This window comes from Somniosus microcephalus, chromosome 1 (assembly GCF_052327205.1).
Source record: "Somniosus microcephalus isolate GS21.2 chromosome 1, FLI_Smic_1.0, whole genome shotgun sequence".
Lineage (NCBI taxonomy): Eukaryota > Metazoa > Chordata > Chondrichthyes > Squaliformes > Somniosidae > Somniosus > Somniosus microcephalus.
The window spans coordinates 296615232-296628734 of record NC_140987.1 but is presented as its reverse complement, the minus strand read 5'-3'; the positions used below and the strand labels follow the sequence as shown (position 1 = coordinate 296628734).

Genomic DNA, 13503 nt, shown 5'->3' with positions numbered 1-13503 from the left:
GCACTGTACCCGGACCACAGTGCTGAGCCTTGAGCCTCTTTGCTCTCTGGACTGATTGTGATACGGAGCTCAAACCACGTGTAATTCTGATAGATGTCTTAGTTTGAGACATGGAAACAGACACCCTCGGGTCTGCTGCTAATAAATAGGGCCCCGCTCCTAGCACCTGTAGTTTGTTTGCAGTCAGCACTCCATGCTGGTGCTTGGCTTCTTTCCCTGCTCACTTACGAACGTACAGCTGGGCTGTATGGTCCCCTTGCCATCCCAGACCAACTGCAGCAGTTGGTCACACAGCTTCTCCACTGTATCTTGCATTAAAATTGCATCTGTATGTCCAATTACCGACGCTTACTTGCGTCCTTTCCAACACACATCACAGGACCTCGATTCCACTTCCCACCACCCCCACCTCTCCAGAGTTCTTTAAAAAAAAAGTTTTAAATTTGCATTTTGTTTTGCTTCCCTTCCACAGATTCATCACATTTTCTTTTCCCCTTTCCTTCACCTCCTTGTCTTCTCTCCTCATCACCATCTTCTTCTTCCTCTACTTGTGGCTTCTCTCCTTTTTGTAATTTAGATTTTTTTGTTTTATATTTATCTTCGCTCCTTTTTTTTCTTCTTGCCTCCTGCCCCCTTCTGTGTTGGTTCTCCCTATTCCTCCTCCCCATCAATTGCATTCTCCCTTGCTGACCTCGAGGTGTAAGGGGTTTTCGTCCTCGAGAGGTTTCCTAGAGGTTTCTCTCTCCAGAGGCCTCTCTCTCTTGCACAGTAAACCTTGAGTGGTTCGACCCACTCGCCCCTTAGATTCTGTACTCTGGACTTAGGCGCAGGAACTACAATGTAGAGAAAACTCGTGTAGACCAAGTTTGATGAATCAAAATGAAATTTTATTGCAAATGGGAAAAAATATCAAATCAAATGCAAGCAGATAAGGGAATATATGGGAGGGAAAAACACACACAAATCATAACGACACAATACTAACTAAAGCAAATATAGGCATCTTATATTCTACAAAGATCATCATGAAATAAGGAAACACACGGAACATCGAGGGACAACAACTCATGTTAATTGTACCCTTAAATCCACCCCCTTATTAAACCTATCTAGATCTGATTGTGAAGGGCCAGAAACATGCTCACCAATCCCACTAGGAAGTGCAAGGTTTTGAAATCGAGTCTGTGTTTGGTCCTTTCAGGCGTCTCATTTCCACGTGGATCATGGAGCCCCTGCGAGCTGCACCACACCTCTCTCCTGAGGTGGGGGTCGAGGATCGTCGGCTCGACCCTGGTCAGGGGAGTCTTGGGCTGGTGTGGCCCCTTCTACCTTCAGCTACGGCCCGGGGATGGTCGATGATCTCCCGATCGTTTTCCCCGGGGCGGGACGCTGGTTTCGAGCAACTTTCTTTATACAGTCATAATTATCTTTCTCCTCCGACGGTGGAGAGGAGTCCGCTGATCTTTCCCCAAGCCAGCTCCTCTTCGCCCAGCTCAAAAGCTGGACCGGCTGCTGGGGCTGCAACGACTGTCCGACTGTAAACTGTCTTTTAGTTCGACTCTCCTTGTGACTGTTCAAGCTTGCTTTTCATGACTTCCGGCTGCCAGCTCGTCCCGAAGCCACTGCCCTGTTGTCTCCCTCTGGCCTGCCTGTCCCGACTGCTTCCGAGTGCTTGCCCCAACTGCCGAAAAGTCTCTCCAAATATACCTTTCTTCCCGAGGCCTCACTTCCCGCCCAAAATCAGGTTAGTCTTTGTTTTAACTTTGGCGGGCTTTGAGCACAGCGGGCAGTTATTATATTTTAAATCATTTTAAGCAGCTGGTAACAGGCCCATCTCTGGTTGGAAATGGCTTTCATTGTTTTGAATGTCCTGCTGATCTCGTTATCTAGTCCTGGGTGCTGTTCTCATGAATATGAAATTGTCCCCTTTTGTCTGGGGCAGCATCTTGATGGCCTCTGTCTCCAGGCCGATCTTGAGTGGATCTGCATCTAATCCATATGCATGCCTGTGGGTCTGGTTTCGTTCTCTCCGAAACGGCTTCCAGAACTTACTGTGGGTTCAATCCACATAGCTGTCTGAGGTTGCGCAGGAACCATTTTAAAGTGTCCCAATGAGCTGATCACATGGCATGGCGGCCATTTTGTATGCCCCTTTTTCTGGGCTTCTTTAAAACAGTCTTTAAAATCACGGCCTCTTCTGCCATTTAACCCTTATTAATATGAAATCAAATTTTGCGAATCCTACAGAGGTTCCATTCTGACTCCCCCATAGCTTTGCTTCCCTCACACACCATGTTTACTATCTTTTTCAGATGCTTCTTTAGATTCATGTCTGGAGTCCTACACATACTTGTTTTGTGGGTGGTTGGTGGTGGTGACGGGGGTGGGGGAGGGGGGAGGTGGCGAGACTGAATGACAATCAAACTGAATGGACAAACAGTCAAGGCAGGAGTGAGCATCCATAAAAGCATTGCAGGGAAGGCGCTGCGAAAATTAGAAAAACAGAAAATGTGTAGTCAGGAAGAAGTGAGGAAACCCAGGCAGAGAATCCCAACATACGGTGGGGGTGTTTAATGTTTTTGCTTAAGCATTACATACTTTTTCAGGTATTCATTATGTTTTGACTCATTAGGAATTTATAATGCATTGTGTTAGAAAGCAAACATGGCTGCCAATACCATATTGAGAAAATTATTTGTGTCATTTTGACATAGTTCTGGTTTGAGTGGTAACTTCGGGGAAGAGGAATTGGCAACTCATTTGGTTTTGTGCGGCTTCATCATTTGCTGTGGCAGCTTTTCCTACTTGTCCAATGACAGTAGGATATTTGACCAAATCCGAATGGCTAGCTGAACAGACAGTGGTGATTTAAGTGAATCATTAAAGTGTGATGGATGTGACACCCTGAATTCGATGCACACCTTTAAGTTGTGACAGTCATGCTTTAAGCTGTGCCATGTGCTGAGATGTAAAACTTGTCGGATGGTTATTTTCTCAGGTTCCTATGCTAATGTGGCACAGAGCACTGTTACAGAGCAATATTGAGATAACACTGTATACAAGAGATGGCAAATTAGATGATTACATTTCTGAAGATGGTGTAGCACTTTTTCCTTTCTGGAGTTTTGTGAATATCGATAGCAGTTCATGTGTAATGTGCCCTCTTTATTTTCTGTGCTGCCTGGCTGAACAACTTCTTTTGAATGCTTCAACTATGTTATCGTTAACAGCAATCTCGTGCCATTCTCACGTTACAATATATATATATGTAATAAGGTTATGTTATGATTGATGACAGCATTTAGCAGAGAGAAAGAAACTATTTGAGGATACTACATTGCTTGTTGCGGGGGGAGGCAAATCTAGGGGAAGTACTTTTTGTTCAAACTATCTCCCACCTTGGAGTATAGTAATGGCATCAACAGACTTCTGTTAGATGTTTTTGTTAAACGCAGTAATGTTCTTACCCATATGGAAACTGTCCCTGTCAGGCCACGCTGACGATGTCAACCGAAGGGAGCGTCCCTGAGCAGCTCCATGAGAAACAGCGGGGGCCATGAGTTCAGACTAGCGCGAGAGCTGCCCAGAGCCATGGGATGCCAGGAAACCATGCTGCTGACTGGGGATGCAGATTGCCCAGCATTGTTTTACCAGGATTGGGTGAGTTTGGCATAGCTCTCGGCCTGAACTTGTGGCCCCCACTGTTTCCTATGGAGCTGCTCCAGGATGTTATCTGTTGGAGACCCAACGTCGGGTTCCCACATTACAACAGAAGCCCTTCATTGGCTGTAAAGCGCTTTGAGATGTCCGGTGGTCGTGAAAGGCGCTATATAAATGCAAGTCTTTTCTATTTTTAAACACAGATAAGGCAGTCGGTGTTATTATAAAAATATCAAACAAAATTCGGATGCGATTGTTACTTTACCCTATAAAGTCAGAGGTTATTTATGAACAAAAAATGCCCCCCACTTGACCTATCTTCCCCTTTAACATATTGGCCCTGAAATTAGGATCGGGGGCTTGCCGCGCGTGCAAGCCCCCGATGTGCACTCACCCTGTGCACCGACATCTGAAGCCCGGGCCTGCTCGCATTTCCTGTCACTGGCCCGGTTCTGAATTTGGCGCGCTGTGCTTACCTGATCCAGCAGCGTAGTTAGTGCGATGTGCCGGCTGGGATCAGGTGAGCACTGTGCAGCCAATCAGGGGAGGGGAAACTCATTCATGAGTTTAACAGTAAGAGCTGTCAAACTCATGAAAAGTATGGGCTGCCAAAACACTACTTTAACTTTAAATAAAATGTTAAAAAACATCCCACTGATTATATTAACTATAAATAAGTTTAAAAAAATGTTTTAAACAATTAATCAATTTTTTGAAAAAAATAAAATTTAAAAATATAGGGTCTAAAACTAAACATACCTTACTGTAAATTCTTTAAAAATAATAAACCTGTGGAAAAAAAAATTCTACATTGTACTAAAAGCCCACTTACCTGTAAAACTAAGTACTTACGTCTGGTTTTTCCACGCGTAAAAACCGGAGGCCTTTCCACTCGGGCAACTCTGGAAAAAAAAAAGGAATTTCACTGCGCACGCGCTGCCTGTGCAGTCGCGCGCATTCTGCCTCTTAACCCCTTGGGTCAGAGGACAGGAAATGCCGGTTTTCAGCGCATGCGCTGTGCATGCTGAAAACCGGCAATTCCTCCGGGCACACGCGTGAGTACCCCGTCCTTACTCACGCATTGTGCCCGGAATTACTGGGCCAATGAAAAACTTACTTTCTTATGTGATACTTAATTAACAGCATTAAGCACAAGGTACAGTATTAGCAGCAATATTGATATTCTCAGGCTTGCTTTAACCAAGTGTTTTGAGCCCAGATATCAAAATATTTGCTCAATTTTTTGTTCTCTTCTTCATCCATGACCTTATGCAATGTGTGTGGAGAATTAAAGGCAGTTTTTCGGGCAGTCTTATGGGTCAGATTCGGGTCTAGTGCACAATGAGCAATGTGACTTCCATCTCATTTACTAGACCGAATATCAACATGTCTCCAAAGGTGACAGGCAAATATGTGACCCATTATACTAGATGAGATAGTCTTAAGAGTATTTATACAATACATTATTTACTTTCAGGAGGAAAGAAAGACAACCGATCTCCAACTCGAGCTGAAGGCAGACTGTTAAAAGTAGTGTATGATTTATCGACAACATATTGGCACCTGCATGACCAACAATGAACAGCCTCGTCTTCTGGTAGGTTTGAAATATATTTGCTATTGTAGACATTAATTTGATATTGGCACTCTCAATCCTAGCACAAGAAAACTTCTATGGAGAATTATTAAAATACAATTTTCCACTACAAATATTTCCTCTGTTTGCATGTCTGTCCTCAATTAACTTTGCAACATAAATGTTTTCAGTTATATGGACATAAGATATACACTAGCATCATTGCCATTATAAAGTGTGCTGCAGAGTATTGCTCCATTTCTTTCGCTGTTGTAATTTGAGTGTCTGCATTGTACCAGTTCTGTTTATAAAACCTGATTTGCAACTGATAAGAGACAATATTGCCCTGCGTAGCACTTCTTCCTCCTCCTCCTCCCCCTCCTCCATTACGCACACATACAAGGTGTGGAGATGCCGGAGTTGGACTGGGGTGGACAAATGTAAGAAGTCACACAACACCAGGTTATAGTCCAACAGCTTTATTTGAAATCACAAGCTTTCGGAGCGCTGCTCCTTCTTCAGGTGAAGTGGAGAAATGCATAAAGACACAACTTATATAGTCAGAGAATCATGTCAGATGTTTACAGGTAATCTTTCCAACTGCCATTTATCACACCTATATAAGCTGTGTCTTTATGCATTTCTCCACTTCACCTGAAGAAGGAGCAGCACTCCGAAAGCTTGTGATTTCAAATAAAGCTGTTGGACTATAACCTGGTGTTGTGTGACTTCTTACATTTGCACACATACAAGCCCTCGTCTTTCTTTAATATATACGACTTTACCAGAACGACTACCAATTCAACAAAGTTTCATGAACTTCCTCAGGTACTGTTGCTGATAGAATGCTTCTTCAAGATGCTCATATTGTTCACAAATTGAACTGCCTTATTAAAATGAAAAGAGGCGATACCAAAATACAGCAAGATACCAAAAAGAATGGGTCATGATATGTCTTAATGAATAAACATATGAGGATGAAAAGTAGGTGTGTGGGGCCGGGAGGGGTGGAGGGGACGGGCTGGAGGGGGAGATGGCAAATCACCATTCAGTATCTCTTTTTTTGCTGCATCATTTTGCTTTGGAGCTTTACTGCGCTTGGGAAAATGTACAGAGGCTAAATTTAAACTATGTAAATGACTGAATATCTTAAATAAATTTGTGCCTGTACCCAGGAACTACTTTCAAAACTATTTCAACATCAGAGGCTACAGCAGTTTTATTTGTTACTGTTACATAACCTTTTCATTGAAAAACTGTGAAGATAAAGTCCCATAACAATTAAACTATTTCTGATGGGTACTTTGCGCTCATTAAAAAGTGATTATTTTTGTTTTAATTGGCTTTTAAAAAAATATATCATCTTTCGTCCCTCTCCTCTACTGCAGGCTTTGACTCTTAAATGGGTATGGATCCATGTGTGCTTATATCTATATCAGGGGAAAAGAGAATAAGTCAAAGCCAAAGGCACTATATTTGAATGCGCGAAGCATTCGCAACAAAATAGATGAATTAATAGCGCAGATAGAAATGAATAGGTTTGATCCAATAGCCATAATGGAGATGTGGTTGCAAAGTGGCCAAGGTTGGGAACTAAATATTCCAGGATACATAACTTTTCAAAGGGATAAGCAAAATGGAAAAGAAGGAGGGGTAGCCCTGATAATAAAGGATTGGATAAAGACAGCAGAGAGAAATGATCTTAGCTCCAAAAATCAAGAAGTACAATCAGTTTGGGTGGAGCTAAGAAACAGCAAGGGGCAGAAAACATTGGTGGGAGTTATTTACAGGCCCCCAAACAGGAGTTGTAATGTAGGGCAGAGTATAAATCAGGAAATTAGAGGCACATGTAACAATAGTAATACAGTAATCATGTGGGACTTTAATCCACATATAGACTGGGCAAACCAAATTTACAATAAATGTGTGGAGGACAAATTAATGGAATGTATGCAAGATAGATTTCTAGATCAGCATGTTGAGGAACCAACCAAGGAACGGGCTATTGTGCAATGAGAAAGAGTTAATTAATGACCTTGTAGTAACGGGGCCTTTAGGGAACAGTGACCGTAATATGATAGAATTTTATATTGAGTTTGAAAGTGATTTAGTTAAATACGAAACTAGGGTCTTAAATCTAAACAAAGCAAACTACGTAGGTATGAGGGGTGAGTTGGCTATGGTAGATTGGGAAACGACATTAAAAGGTATGGCAGTGGACAAGCAATGGCTAGCATTTAAAGAATTAATACATAACTTACAACAAATATACATTCCCTTGAGGCACAATAACCCCACAGGAAAAGTGGTCCAACCGTGGCTAACAAGAGAAGTTAAAGATAGTACTAGATCAAAAGAAGAGGCTTATAATGCTGCCAAAAAGAGTTGTAAGCCTGAGAATTGGGAGGATTTTAGAATTCAGCAAAGGAGAACCAAGAAATTGATAAAGAAAGGGAAAATAGAATGAGAGTAAACTAGCGAGAGACATAAAAACAGACTGTAAAAGCATCTATAGGTATGTAAAAAGGAAAACATTAACAAAAGGAAATGTGGGTCCCTTACAGGCTGAGACAGGCGAAATTATAATGGGGAATAAGGAAATGGCAGAGAAATTAAACAAATACTTTGGCCGCGATTTTCTCAGTGGTGTCGGGATGGGGACGGGTCAGCTGGTTTCCGGGTTCCAGTCCAGCCCCCAGCTGCCGCCGCTCTGCAGACATGATTTTCCCTTGATTGGCCTTGTTAAGCCCACCCTACTGGCCAATTAACAGGAAGCGGGTCTGAAGACGTCATTTGATGACGCGTCATCTGCTGGTTTCCTTTAAGGGACCATGCACAATTTTATTGTGACAGTTGATTTTTCAGTGTTTGACAGCATTGAGGTGCTGAAAACACTGACAATCACTGCACAAAGGTGAACTCTTGCACCCAGGCTCTCCAATGACTCCCTCCATATGCTTATGGAGGGAGTCACAGTATGCAGGGCAGTTCTCTTCCCTTCCAAGGGTGGAAGAGACCTCCCCAGGACACCAACTTACCTTGCTCCTCCACCCAACCCTCTCTATCTACTTTATCACTTCCCCATCTCACTAGCCACCCCTCACACTCACCCTCATTCTACTGCAAGCATACCAACTAACAACACACAAGGGTGCGCACTTGAGAGGTTTAGCCAATGTCCATGTGAAGTTTCTGGTAATGTGCTGTCATACAGTGAAATCTCTTTTTCAAAAAGTGCCCCTTATTGACAGATCTGAGCACACCTTGAGAAGTGTCTTACTGAGTTCCAGTAATTGTTCAGTCATAACCCTGCCCCGCCCCGCTATAGTGATGTGATAGTGATGGAATGGCATGGACATTAAAGGGATGCTTCACAGTGCTGGTGTGGGATGATGTCAACCTGGTGTATCATGTGGCAGCCAGGTTTTACAGCATCAAGTGAAGAAAGTCTGGCCATGGTGATGCCACCGCTGGCCTCCCGGCCAGCAATTTTGTCAGGGGCTGATGCCCTGTGTCCAGTGCAGCATCAGGTGATGGCGGAGAAGCTTGGTGATGAGGTTGGTGATGTTGGTGTTGGGGATGATTGTGGGAGGATTCGGAGGATGAAGGTCTGATTGTTTCATTGGCTCCGATGTTGCTGGAATAGATGGCAGCTGCAGGTGAGATGACAGAAGTGATCTGTCACTGGTAAGAGAGGTTCTCCCAATGAGGTGGCACTGGACATACAGTTGGATTTTAAAACTTGTATGCTAAAGAAATCTGTATATGTATTAAAAATGCAGTAACCAACATTTTCATTGCTCTGAAACTCACCATGTGCAACATGGCATCCTTGACACCACTTCTGCAGTTGTCCTCAATCCACAAACATCAGACCAGACTCGTAACATGCCAGGTTGAGCTGGCGTGTTCCCCGAACAGCAGGTAACCAGTGGGAGAGAAGGTAAAATTACAAGTAAGCCTCAAAAGACTCTTAAATTGGCACTTCTCAATGTGCACTCAGATCTGTCAATAAGGGGCATTTAAGTACCAGAATTGTCTCCCCTGCCACTTGGTGTCGGGTCAGTTCTGCACTGACAAACCCGACACCTGGGAGACTTGCGTGGAGGCGGGTTGACAGCGAGTTTCCTACCCGCTTTCAATCTTTGTGATTTTGACAGCAGTCCCGCCTCCAAACCCGCACCCTGTGCGCTGGCAAAATTCCGGCCTTTGTGTCTGTCTTCACGGAAGAAAACGCAAAAAACTTCCCGGAAATAGTGGAGAACCAAGGGTCTACTGAGAATGAGGAACTGAAAGAAATTAGTATTTGTAAAAAAGTAGTACTGGAGTAATTAATGGGACTGAAAGCCAATAAATCCCCTAGACCTGATGGCCTACATCGTAGGGTTTTGAAAGAGTTGGCTATAGAGATAGTGGATGCATTTGTTGTCATTTTCCAAAATGCCATTGATTCTAGAATGGTTCCCGCGGATTGCAGGGTAGCAAATGTAACCCCACTATTTAGGAAAGGAGGGAGAGAGAAAACGGGGAACTACAGACCAGTTAGCCTGACATCATTAGTCGGGAAAATGCTAGAAACTATTATTAAGGACGTGGTAACAGGGCACTTAGAAAATGATAATAGGATTGGGCAGAGTCAACATGGATTTATGAAGGGAAATCGTGTTTGAAAAATCTGTTAGAGTTTTTTGAGGTTGTAACTAGCAGAATAGATAAGGTGGAACCAGTGGATGTGGTGTATTTGGATTTTCAGAAGGCATTCAATGGCCCAGAACTTGGTGTCGGGGGCTTGCCGCGCGTGCAAGCCCCCGATGTGCAATTACCCGGTGCGCCAACATCTGAAACCTGGCCCGCAGTGGATTTCCTTTCAGTGGCCCGGTTCTGATGTCGGCGCACTGTGCTAACCTGACCCAGCGGCGTAGTTAGTGCGATGAGCTGGCTGGGATCAGGTGAGCACTGTTCAGCCAATCAGGGGAGGGGAAACTTCATTCATAAGTTTGAGAGTAAGAACTGTCAAACTCATGAGAAGTACTGCACCCCAAAACACTACTTAAACTTTAAATAAAATTTTAAAAAACATCCCAATCATTAAATTAAGTATAAATAAGTTAAAAGAAATAATTTAAACAATAATTTTTTTTTTTGAAAAAAATAAATTTTTAATGAAAAGGGTCTAAAACTAAACTTACCTGATTGTAGCTTCTTTAAAATAATAAACCTGTGGAAAAAAAAATTCTAAATTGCACTAAAACACCACTTACCTGTAAAAATAAATACTTATGTGTGCTTTTTACAAGCGTAAAGACCGGAGGCCTTTACACATGCGCAAATCCCCCAAAACAGAGGAAATCCAAGACGCACGCGCTGCCCCCTACAGCGCACGCGTTAGCCTCTTCAACTCTTGGGCTGGAGGAGAGGAAATGCCGGTTTTCAGCGCATGCGCTGTGCATGCTGAGAACCGGCATTTCCTCCGGCCAGACGCGTGAGTACCCCTTCCGTACTCACGCGTTTGGGGAGGAATTTCTGCCCCAATAAGGTGCCATACAAGAGGTTATTAAACAAAATTAGGGCTCATGGGTTTGGGGTTAATATACCAGCATAGATTGAGGATTGGTTAACAGACAGAAAACAGAGTAGGAATAAACGGGTCATTTTCAGGTTGGTGGGCTGTAACTCGTGAGGTACCTTAAGAATCAGTGCTTGGGCCTCAGCTAGTCACAATCTATATCAATGATTTGGATAAGGGGACCAAATATAATATATCCAAGTTTGCTGATAATACAAAGCTGGGTGGGAATGTAAGTTGTGAGGAGGATGCAAGGAGGCTTAAAGGGGATATAGACAGACTAAGTGAGTGGGCAAGAACATGGCAAATGGAATATAATATGGAGAAATGTGAAGCTATCCATTTTGTTAGAAAAAATAGAAAAGCAGAGTATTTTTTAAATGGTCAGAGATTGGGAAATGTTGGTGTTCAGAGGGACCTGAGTGTCCTTGTATAAAAGTAGGGAAGTCTTGCTGCAACTGTACAGGGCGTTGGTGAGACCACACCTAGAGTACTGCATACAGTTTTGGTCTCGTTATTTAAGGAGGGATATACAGGAAACTCTCTTTTAAGCGGCAAAATTCAGGAGTAGGTTCAGGTAAGTTTTATTATATATTAGTGGCCGTGTAACCGGGGTTCCTGGATCTGTGGCTGTTTAACCGGGGTTCCTGCACCTGTGGCCATGCAACAGGGACTCCTGGATCTGTGACCGTGTAACCAGGACTCCTGCACAAGTGCCATGTAACCGGGGCTCCTGCACCTGTGGCCGTGTATGGGGCTCTCGTACCTTGGTAAGTATACCTCTCTGTAATCCGGACTTTTTGATCAACCGGCACCACGTCGGTCCCATGGGTGCCGGATAAAAAAGAGTTTCCTGTACTTGCATTGTAGGCAGTTCATAGAAGGTTCACTAAGTTGATTCCTGGGATGAAGGGGTTGTCTTTTGAGGAAAGGTTGAGCAGGTCGGGCCTCTACTCATTGGAGCTTAGAAGAATGAGAGGTGATCTTATTGAAACATATAATATTCTGAGAGGGCTTGACAGGGTAGGTGCTGAGGGGATGTTTCCCCTCGTGGGGGAATCTAGAACTAGGGGCATAGATTCAGAATAAGTGGTCGCCCATTTAAGACGGAGATGAGGAGGAATTTCTTCTCTCAGAGGGTCGTGAATCTTTGGAATTCTCTACCCAGAGAGCTGTGGAGGCGGAGTCATTGAATATATTCAAGGCGGAGCTAGACAGATTTTTGAACTACAGGGGAGTGACGGGTAATGGGGAACAGACAGAAAACTAGAGTTGAGGCCAAGATCAGATCAGCCATGATCTTATTGAATGGCAGAGCAGGCTCGAGGGGCTGAATGGCCTATTACTGCTCCTATTTCTTATGTTCTTATGTATCAGCTAACTCAGCACACACTTGGATCAGATTTGTGGGCTCTGGTCTTGGGAGCATGCATTGATCCTGTAATGTCCGTGTGTAATTGAGACAAGGACTGCAGAAGTTGGTTATAACAGGTGTTTACTGAATGGAGACAAAACTGGAACTACTATACAAAGTTACTTCACAGGCTTATATACAGGGGTGGTCACTACTGGTACTGCAGTCTACAGGGGCTGCAGAATATAGTTCCTTCTTCAAGGTACATACACTACAATTCCTCCCCTTTTAGTTAAACAGTACATAACATTCGATTAATAATTAAATAACATATTTACAATTACAGTTGCTATATACATTAGCTGAAGTTAATCAATTATAAATTCAGTCTTTGAGGAGGCTTCCTGATTCTGTCCGGATAACGTCTCTTTGGGGTATCAGGTTCTTCTGGCAAAGTTGATTCGGGATCAATGTCGTTGTTTGGTTCGTCTGCTTCCAATATCACTGATTCTGAGGTAGATGCAATTGGTACTTCGGTTTCATCACCAGGTGTATAGGATCGTGGTGTAGATTTGACGTTTTCCAGTAACTCTAGAATCTGGTCAGCATGGCGTCTTACAGTGCTCTCTCCAACGTTCACAGTATACATTAGAGGTCCTTGCCGTGTGCAGATCGTTCCTGGCTGCCATTTCTCTGTGCGGTCGTCCCGGGCCAAAACTGGTTGACCTATCTTGAAACTCCTGGTTGTCCTTTCATTCATATTCTGAAACTGCCTGTTCTCCACATCTCTTCTGATGTTTGGCTTAACCAAATCCAAGCGGCATCTTAGTCTTCGATTGAAGAACATCATGGCTGGAGTTTGGTTGGTAACCGCAGAAGTTATCCACCTTGTGTTGTAGGGGTATGTCTTCATTACACATTGCCTTGATAGCCTTCTTGAATGTTTGAACGAACCTCTCAGCCAATCCATTGGTGGCTGGATGATATGGGGCGGATGTGTAATGCTTAACACCATTGTTCTTTAAGAACCTCCGGAACTCTTCAGACACAAACTGTGGTCCATTGTCGGATCAAATCTGTTCAGGCAGCCCATTTCTGGCGAATATGGTTCGTAAGACTGTGATAGTTTTTTCTGTGGTGGTTGAGGACATTTTTATTACTTCTGGCCACTTTGAATGTGCATCCACCGCAATTAAAAACATCAAGTCCATAAATGGACCAGCAAAATCAATGTGTACCCTTTGCCATGGAGATGAGGGCCACTCCCATGGATGTAGAGGGGCTTGTGGTGGGGCGTTTTGGACCTTCTGGCATCCTGTACAGCTCTTGGTCATCTCTTCGATTTCT

At 43.5% G+C, this 13503-nt stretch overlaps 1 long non-coding RNA gene across 2 annotated transcripts in view; it reads left to right on the top strand.

Annotated features, from left to right (window-relative positions):
* The window catches only part of LOC147124845 (uncharacterized), a 1171333-nt gene that overhangs the window by 315929 nt on the left and 841901 nt on the right, over positions 1–13503 (top strand). For both annotated transcript variants that reach the window (XR_015079125.1, XR_015079124.1), the window contains exon 2: positions 5138–5257. This is a non-coding gene — a long non-coding RNA (uncharacterized LOC147124845). The remainder of the gene's footprint in view (positions 1–5137; positions 5258–13503) is intronic.